The 9,173-nt window shown below is 47.5% G+C and overlaps 2 pseudogenes; one reads left to right on the top strand and one right to left on the bottom strand.

Annotated features, from left to right (window-relative positions):
* On the bottom strand, positions 1 to 989 carry LOC119372412 (CCA tRNA nucleotidyltransferase 1, mitochondrial-like; annotated as a pseudogene).
* Positions 990 to 1,546: 557 nt separating this feature from the next.
* LOC119372411 (m7GpppX diphosphatase-like) lies at positions 1,547 to 7,366 on the top strand (annotated as a pseudogene).
* The last annotated feature ends 1,807 nt before the right edge of the window (positions 7,367 to 9,173 follow it).

Raw genomic sequence — 9,173 nt, 5'->3', positions numbered from 1 at the left:
TCATTCTGCAGTGAGCGCAGAGAGGAGGGTTATGGCTGCGGTCCGTGCTGTTTGAGGCGGGTCGCAGACCTGCAGAACTCGTGGAGAATCTGGAGACTCCGGAAGGCCCAGGAAGGGAGCCGCGCCCACGTCCACGATGCGACACACGAGCTCCTTTTTGAAGTTGCCCACGAGTAATCTTCTTGAGCTCGGTCCAGAGGCGCTCGCCAGATATGTCGAGCCAGACCTCCGACATTTTCCCGTATCGCGGTGAGGGTCTCGGGTTCGTGGCTGTCCGGTTGAACTGCATGCGTCCGTAGAACCGGAAGTAGCGCAGTATCCTCAGTAGTCCTCCTGTATCCCTGCTGCGGGGTCTCCCACGAAGGCGACGCGCCTCTTCTCCAGGTCTTCGATCCGCGAAAGTAGTCATACACGGTGCCATCCAAGCCGAGGAAGAGTGCGTTCACGGTGAGGTCGCGTCTGTTGGCGTCCGTATGCCAGTCGGTGGTGAACTCGACCTCGGCGTGACGTCCGTCAGTGACGACGTCTACACGTAGTGTGGTGACCTCAAAGTTGGTCTTGTCGTTGATGCGCGCCGTTATGGTCCCGTGCTTCTCGCCCCGGGTGTTGATCATGCGCACGCCTTCGTTGTCGAACATCTCCTTCATCTCGGTCGGCGTCGCGGTCGTGGCGAAGTCCAAGTCGTGAGGCTGCTTGTGCATCAGTAGGTCGCGAACGGCGCCTCCGGCTATGCGAAGCTCGTGGCCGTGCCGCTTGAATATTTCCACCAGCTCTTTCACCTCGGGAGTGAAGAGCGCGCGGAACTGAGGGCTGTCGAGCTTCATGGTTCGCGGCAACACGCGATCACCCTCCGTGGTGCACGATGTTGTAGCGGTGCCGCGAAAGTCCACGCGGAGGCAGCAGCACCTTCGCAAAACAGTGCCAACAATCTTGCGGCTCCAGGCGTGTAACATGGGACGAGGGTTACTGCTAAGCCTTTTCAGCTTCTCTAATTGGGAAAAACTTTCGGAACGCATGTTTTCTACGGACACTACGCTAGATAATCAGTACGTAATGCACCAAACAAAACAGGGTTACTTCAGACTGAAATCACGCGGCAGCTGATCCTGCGTGCAGTAGAGGCTACGTCTTTGGATCCACTTGCCTCCGTGCGTCTTTGCATTGGTAGATTGAAATTGGAGAAATTTGAACAAACTGTTACTAAACAAACACATCTTAGCAAGTTAATACAGCCACAAAATTTTGCATCAAGTGAGTACTATTTTTGGAGAAACGAACGTATAATTCTAAAAAGACAGGGCGTGCAACACGGACAACAGAAAGAAGTCAGGAGGACGCCACACTGACTTCTTTCTTGTCCGTGTTTGCACGCCCCTGTCTTTTTAGAATACTTACCAACTAGCTCAGCTCTTTGTTATTCTAAACGTATAATGATTGTGTACGTCATGGCGACCATGTTGAAAACGTTGAAAACGTGTTATTTTTGCCGTTTCGCTTTCTCGAGCACAACAAGCCAACAAGCTGCACAAGTCGCGTTGTTTGAAAAATGGCGGCGGCAGCAGGTACGGAAGCGACGCTCGCTACGAAGCGAGCTGCCAACGATGAGAAATCGTCGACGAATCGGCGAAAAAGGCGAAGCTCGATCATGCCGCAACCGCTTTCCAACACGTCTCCTCTTTCGGCGATTTCAAACCCCGCCGCATACTGAGAAGACGCACGGACCAAGTTCATGGCTGTAGAAGTACGTTCGGCGGCGATGCGTCCGATAGCGCTGCTGCCGTTGTCGTCCTCGAAAAGACTCCGTTCAGCCGTGAAAATTACGAACTCGTATTCACCGCCGACACGAAGCTGAAAGAGGACCTTCCACAACGACGTCTACACATCGTATGGAGGCAAACTGGCCGCTACGTTGAACGGTGGTGAAATGTTGTGATCTGTTGTGGTGGGCTCCTAGCCTACCGCATACTACCGCGGTCAACGTTTATCACATATTACCGGCACTGGCTAATACCGCTAATGCTGTCTGGTGTTGGCTTTATATTTGGCTTGCAATACGTCGCGGTCAGGAATTCTGGGATACCAGTCCGCCATCATGGAGGACCATCCGTGCCAGTGAACGCGCGGAAGCGTTTCCGCGATCGCTCTAGTCATGGCGATATGTGCCGTATACGGGTGCTCGAACCGTAGCAAAGCGAGTAAGAGAAGAAATTCGGGGAACACAAATCTCTACCGCTTCCCAGGGTCGTGCATCATCAGTGCGACCGCACGAAGGCGCTAAGCGTGAAGCGGCGCCGTTTGTGCTAACACGTATCAGGCGCGCCGATCTCGATCCCGACCGTGGCGATATCCGAGTGTGCGGCGCCCACTTCGTTTCAGGTGAGCTCGAAAACATTTTGTGATGATGGAAATGCCAAGACACGACCAAAAAACGGTGCAACTTGCATTCGTAGGCAGGCCATCTAAGCCGTGGGAGGAGACGAATCCCGATTGGCACCGACACTTCTGCTAGGATACAGCACGTGTCATGAAGACCCTGCGCCCTACGACCGAGTGAATGTACCGTGTCTGCAGAAAGATGAGGCTGATGCGGCGGCAGTTCCGGAGTCGATCGGCACCGGTAGCGGCGACGAGCCCCCACCAGAAGACGAAAGCCGCATGGAAAGAAGCGATCCTGGTTTGTAGCCTTCTCAAGGGGCTTGAACGCTTTCATCTCCCGCAGGGTGCAATAGACGAGGCAGTAGACGATGTCTCCGTGCATTACTTCAGGTAGAACATCGATGTCCATTGACGTTTCGGTGCCCGGTCGCAGCGTGTACGGTTTGACACTGTTGTGCACTGATCCAATTAAATTAGTGCAATATGCGGCACCAAGGTCTCTCTCCGCTGGGAGCGGATGGCATTGCGCCCAGAAAGTCACAAAAACTCCAGAAGCGCTTCGAGTGAATGAATGTGTGGATACCACTGCAGAGAACGAGGCAACAAATGGTCTTCCAATATGGCCGCCGCTTCGACGGGAAATGGTCGTGACGTCACGTGCAAGCCATGTATTGGCAAATGCCAGATGTCGCCTAATGTTGGCAAGTGCTGGCTAACTGTTGGCAAATGTCAGCTGGTCTAGGGTTGCCACCTGCCCGTTTTTGGACCGGCCGGGCCGGTTTTTTAGACAAGGGGCCGGTCGCCGGTTTGCACCTAAGACCGGCCATCATTGGCCGGTTTTTTGCTCATCGTATCCCGAGTATTTTTTTTTTTTACTCTTCTCCGTGTTGACCGCACGTGTTGACTGAGGAATTCCACCTGCGCGGTCGGGGACTGACCGGCGGTCAGTCCCGACCGCGTAGTTTAACAACTACGACGGTAAATATTTATCGTCAATCACCAAACCCTTATGCTATTAGTCAACCACTTTCTGGGATCCCTCAAGTCTAGCGATCGTTGGAATAGAGATATTATTGTGCGTGTATGGTACATGAATATCCGACATTTTGTGGCATAGGCACATTTTAACGTTCCTTAACTATAATGCCACTGGCCTGTTGGATTCAGACGCAAAGAAGAGCTTTTTTTTATGGACGAAGCATTGTGGTTCCTTTTCAGTGCAGCACCATTCAGACTAATAAGCGAAGCGTCATTCCAATCACGGGTACTTTTGTCAGCAATTAGGCTAGTTGCATGGTTAGCTGAGTGTGCTGCTTTTGTTTGTGCATTAGGTTTATTTGGCTCAATGAAAGCAATGGTACATTAAATGGCAATGCATGCCGAAGAATTGACATAGCATCTATTGTTCAACATTATTTTAATCTCCTGTTAACTCCCCCCCCCCCCCCGAAGGGCCGGGTTCTTTTCGGTAAAAGGTGGCAACCCTAGCTGTGCTGCTGTCTTTTGGTCAAACTATGGCTTATGCTAGCTCTCCATTGGCTAATATCAGCTAGTGTGGCCATATCTTGGCCAAGTTATGGCCTGTATTGTCTTACAACTTGCAAAAGTTGTCAAATTATGCCTAATGTTCGCCAATGTTGACCCACTATTGGCAAATGTCAGGTAGTGTGCCATATCTTGGCTGAATTATGCCTTTGGCAGATCTTGGCTAGCATTGACTAATGGAGGCATCAACTGTTATAATGGTGACATTGTCTTGATTCCATCTCAGACCAGTGATGCGCGCTCTCACATTCACATAACAACCTCATTTGGTTTTGCCTGGATTTATTTCCCCAAATGGTGTCTTTCTGCGTTGCATAGGTCTCACAGCCACTGTCATCTGCCCTGCAACTCAAAAGCACGTGGACAAGTACCTCTTCAAGCCGCAACACATGATCACTGAGACTCCAAAGCTGTACAAGGAAGTAACAGAACCATACATCACCTCACAACAGCTTTCATTGCAGGTGGGAGATTATGTTCTTTGTAACAGATGACTAGTAGATATTTGGCTCTATTTCAAAAGTGTTGAGCAAACCAACTGTTGTCATTCAACTCGATTTGTAGGTAAGGATTTTATGTGTGTTCACACTCTATTGCATCGGAAACCGGCTGCATTTACTTTGAGCTAGATTTGTAGTGGGGTCGTACATTGTGGTCGGCAACTCTGTAGCACAAAACTGAAATGATGAGCATACACACACCCATAGATATGTGCACTCAAATGAACAGGGATGCCACCTTTCTTTGAAAAGAAAAACAATAGAAAAGAGTGATGATAGGGCTGTGTGCGCTGTTTGCTGGTGATTGGCCACATTAACATCTACCGCCTATAAATAATCTTTCTATGTTTCGCTGTCTTAAGTTCGTATGTGGTATAGCTCCAGGGTGCAGTGCAAACGCCTAAACACATTATGTTTCTGAAATCTAAGAAAAGCCAGGACAAGACAGACGAGAGGAACAACACAGGCGCTGTGTTGTGTCCTGACCTCCGTCCTTATTTCGTTTGCACTGTGTAAACGCGTCGATATAGAATCTCCAACTAGCCCAAGCTACCATTCTATCATGTTAAGCAACATCTTCTTCCTTTCATCTCAGCATAGTGGCTAAGTTGTCTAAAACTTCTTTGTCTACGGATAGTGGGTCTACAACATCCTCGAGCACAAGAAGGAGTCTGAGCGGATCCTGTTCGAGGATCGGACCCGGAAAACGGGTTTCATTCTACTTCCGGACATGAAGTGGACACCAAGCAGCAGGAGAACCTTTATGTGCTCGCGCATCTGCCACAAGCATGGCATCAGGTCGCTCAGGGACCTGACGGCCGACCACCTGTCGCTGCTGCGCAACATCAACGAGAAAGTCAATGTAAGCCATTCTATTTTATGCAAGAACGTATCTTAGGGAACTCCCTTGTGAACAGAGACCATTGTACCATAATATCCCGAGCAAGCAACCCCCTCCCTCTTTCGAGAGATTTGAAATATGCGCCATGACCCGAGCAAGCACCCCACCCCCCCTCACCTCCCACAATTTTCAGTTTCGTTCACCGTCATTTTATTTACCCGATGAGGTGAATAAAAACAGTGAACACATGCATGTTCAATAAAGCATTTCATTAGAAGCACGGGTGTGCCTTATTCTGAGCGTATCTTCCGCCGCCATCTTAACTTTTGACCCATGACTGAGCAAGGGCTCCCCTTCCAAATCTTGTCAGATTATCTTTCACTGTAGGAGGGGCGCTTGCTCGAGATTTTGCGCTGCCCTGAACCACCATAAGTGCAAAAGTTCAGGGCAAGATGGAAAATTGAAGAGAAAAAAATCCTTGAACATGGGTAACGTTGCTTCAAGCGGTCCTGTCTTCTTGAAGACAAGACCACTTGCTGCTGTGAAGAAGACAAGACCACTTGTTGAAACTTTTGCCCCTAGCGACAACCCTTGTTCAAGGATTTTGCATCTCTGGACCACCATAGTTACTTGCGCTCTACCATCACTGCTTAGCAAAAGGGAATTTCGGCTAGTGTTGGCCCACTACTGGCACACGTCAGCTAATCCTGCCATTTGCTGGCCAATGACTGGTTAGTGGTAGCCAGTGTCGGTTAATGTTAGATTATCCACTGTTACAACAGTGACGTTTCTAGTCAATGTCAGTCCAGCGATGTTTCTACACATACATAGACAACATGTCATGTTTATGTATGTACACATGCCTATGTGTAACTCACATAGGCATGCGAGTCCGTCCTCCCTGAAATTTTCTTTCCTTATTGTAAGTCTTTGTTGGCTCACCCTGAACATCAACTGCAGTGACCCGCTCCGACGTGCAGAAAGCATCGGATAGCATTTGCACAGGCAATGCACCCTCCATCAAGGTGTTACATAGGGAGACAGAGGCTGGCTTTTACATGATGCTTTACACACATGGAGATGAGGCTTGAAATAACATGGTGGACAGCTTGCAGTCAGCAGAATCACCATGATTTGGGTTGTGCAATACCTTTACACTCTAAATATGTCGCATATCTCCTTCGCAGTTAACCCTTTCTACACGCCACCTGTGAAGAACTGTCTGTAAATACATCAAAATCGATACATTATTGCAAGGCACTCCATATTCTATTGCAACAAAAATGACGTCATGTTTTAATTTATGGTGTTTATAGTAATTAATCCTAGTTAAATTGTAAATAAATATCTGTTTATTCTGAAGCCATTCATGCTCTGCTTTTGCATAAGTAGAGGAAATGTCAGGCTAGAAAATATAGTGAACATTCATTTTTGGTCGTGTCCATTTTGAGCAAAGAAAAATTATACTTTGTAAGTGGCTCGCAGGAAATGAACATGTCAAACGACTCATCAAATGTGGCAGTGCCTTCAGCAAAGTGATCATATGCAACAGTACACTTCAACATGAAGTTAAATGAAGACAAATTTATTTGCAGGTGGTTCGATTCATCCAATGCCCAATGTATCCGCGCCTCAGAGGGTGCAATTCAATTGAATTCTTTATTTGCAGGCGTAGAACATACAGAAATATCAAACTGGTTGGACCATAGCCAAAGGCTAGTTGCGGTTGAGATCACAGAAGGTCTTCTACTGTAGCGTCCAAGATTGGGCAGCACACGTAGTTATGACAGGTATTATGGAGGCTATAAAGGTAATGTGTTGTCTCTCTCTTCACCCAGGCGGCGTTGCTGCTGCAGTTTGGTGTTCCATCACACCGGCTGCGCAGCTACCTACACTACCAGCCCTCATACTACCACCTGCACGTGCACTTTCGGTGCTGGCTTTGATGCACCTGGCACGCAGGTCGAGAGGCGCACCTGCTTTCCACGGTCATATCGAACCTGGAAACATGCCCCGACTACTACAGAAAGTCACGCTGGGCTTCACTGTCAAGGAGGGTGATGGTCTGCACGCGAAGTACAGGAAGCTGGCTACCTTCGACTAGACCAGCTCAACTTTTGATCTCTATTACTTTCTTTTGACAAAACACGTTTGTTTGCAACATGTGTTCTCGTACGTCTTTTAATCGCGAGGCATAGATAGCCCATAGAGCTGTGCAGGCCTGCCTCAGGGAAGGGTCATGACCGGTTCGATGACCAGCGGGCCTATACCGTACCATGAAATACGGAATACTATTCCGCTTTGATCTACCCTGATCAGCCATTTCGAATTTGTCCGGGCCCCCACATGGGCCGTGCCGGGTGGGCTCGAAGCGTGATAACATGGAGCGAACGGAATAGTATTCCGTGCTCTGTGGTACGGTATAGGCCTGCAGTAGTGCAAGTGAGCAGTTTGGCTAACCACATTACAGTGGCCTTTCAACAGCTCATTGAGAGCTGTTTGCATCCACGGCGTCTGTCTAAGGCATGCAATTTTTATACCGCTGACAATCCTTTTCTTTTTTTTCTCCTTTTTTCCCATTGTGACATCTTCAGGGGTGTCATGTACCACTAACCTAGTCCACATGTTGTTTGAGTAACAGCGGCTGCATTTGTTTTGTTTCTTTACATATTTGTCTTCGTGCACGGCAATTACTGAAGTTTCACTGCACATCTAGCGGGCACTGTGAGCCTCCATTAAAAATGAAAACTTTCTGTGAGTGACAAACGGAAATGAGTGACTGCTTAGCTGTAATTACACATTAACTGAAAATCAAGACGTGTCGCGTGTTCACCGAGTGTTGTGGCATCATTATATAACATGTGTTAGCCGCTACACAGTCAATGACGGAGCACAAAACCACGAACAATAACCACCTTCCTATTACTGTCGAGGCTGTGTTACTTGCCACGTAATCTAGAGAAATAATTAATTGGGAGCATTAGTGCTTTTCCGTCTTATACCAATTTCTAGATATTCATTCATTCATTTATTAATGCTGTCAGCCCTGTTGTAGGGCTAATACAGGAGTGGAAGGTACAACGTAAACATGCTCGCATTGTATGTACAGAGACAGAAAAAAAAACTTTTTGAGAAAATGTGGTACAATAGGGTATATCACACTTTTGATGATCTATAACATATTTTATAACACTAAAGTATACTAACAATAGTACATAACGTATATGAACATAATAGTATATGAACAGTGTAAAAGAATACCGCAGACTTCAGCGAGTCCTTTGGCTCCGAACTTGGGTACTGTGACAGCAGCAATTTCCGCCTACCCCGTTTGCGTTACTGTTTCGTTTTTGTCGCGAAGATTTTGCATAACCACTACATGCAATTCACAAAATTGAAGATCGATTTCTGCTGCAACTGCAGTGCGAACATATGGTACGTAATGTAGCCGCTAAGAATCGTGCGACAAAAGTGAATCCGCAAGTTAGTGTGTTGCGTTGTTTTTCTCAAGATCTTTATTGTTAAGAGTGATGCTATGCATAATGTCGACGTTGTTCTCAGCAAATGTGTCGCCCTCAACGAATTTTCATGTTGAGGTGTACTTCAATATCTAGAATAGCTTTTACAACGGTGATACGAAAACTAGGTCATTAAGCCATAGCCAGTAACGACGGGGAATGGATTGTTTAACCGGGTTGTTTCGAAGGCGTTGGAGTTCTACTTGGCTGTTGCTAAAGCCGTGTTCCACAACCATGACATATGTCCGCAAGGAATGTGCCCTCTTATTGATTTCCCGTTGATAAACCTTAATGTGTTTTAGCTTCTGAATGGCTGCATGCATTCAAAATTGTACAGGGTAGTAAAACCACATAGTAAAACATTTAGACGCAGCGCCCTTTGACCAAACTCTA

This window comes from Rhipicephalus sanguineus, chromosome 10 (genome assembly GCF_013339695.2).
Source record: "Rhipicephalus sanguineus isolate Rsan-2018 chromosome 10, BIME_Rsan_1.4, whole genome shotgun sequence".
Classification (NCBI taxonomy): domain Eukaryota; kingdom Metazoa; phylum Arthropoda; class Arachnida; order Ixodida; family Ixodidae; genus Rhipicephalus; species Rhipicephalus sanguineus.
Note: the sequence above shows the minus strand (reverse complement) of the source record. Positions and strands in the feature narration are given on the sequence as shown.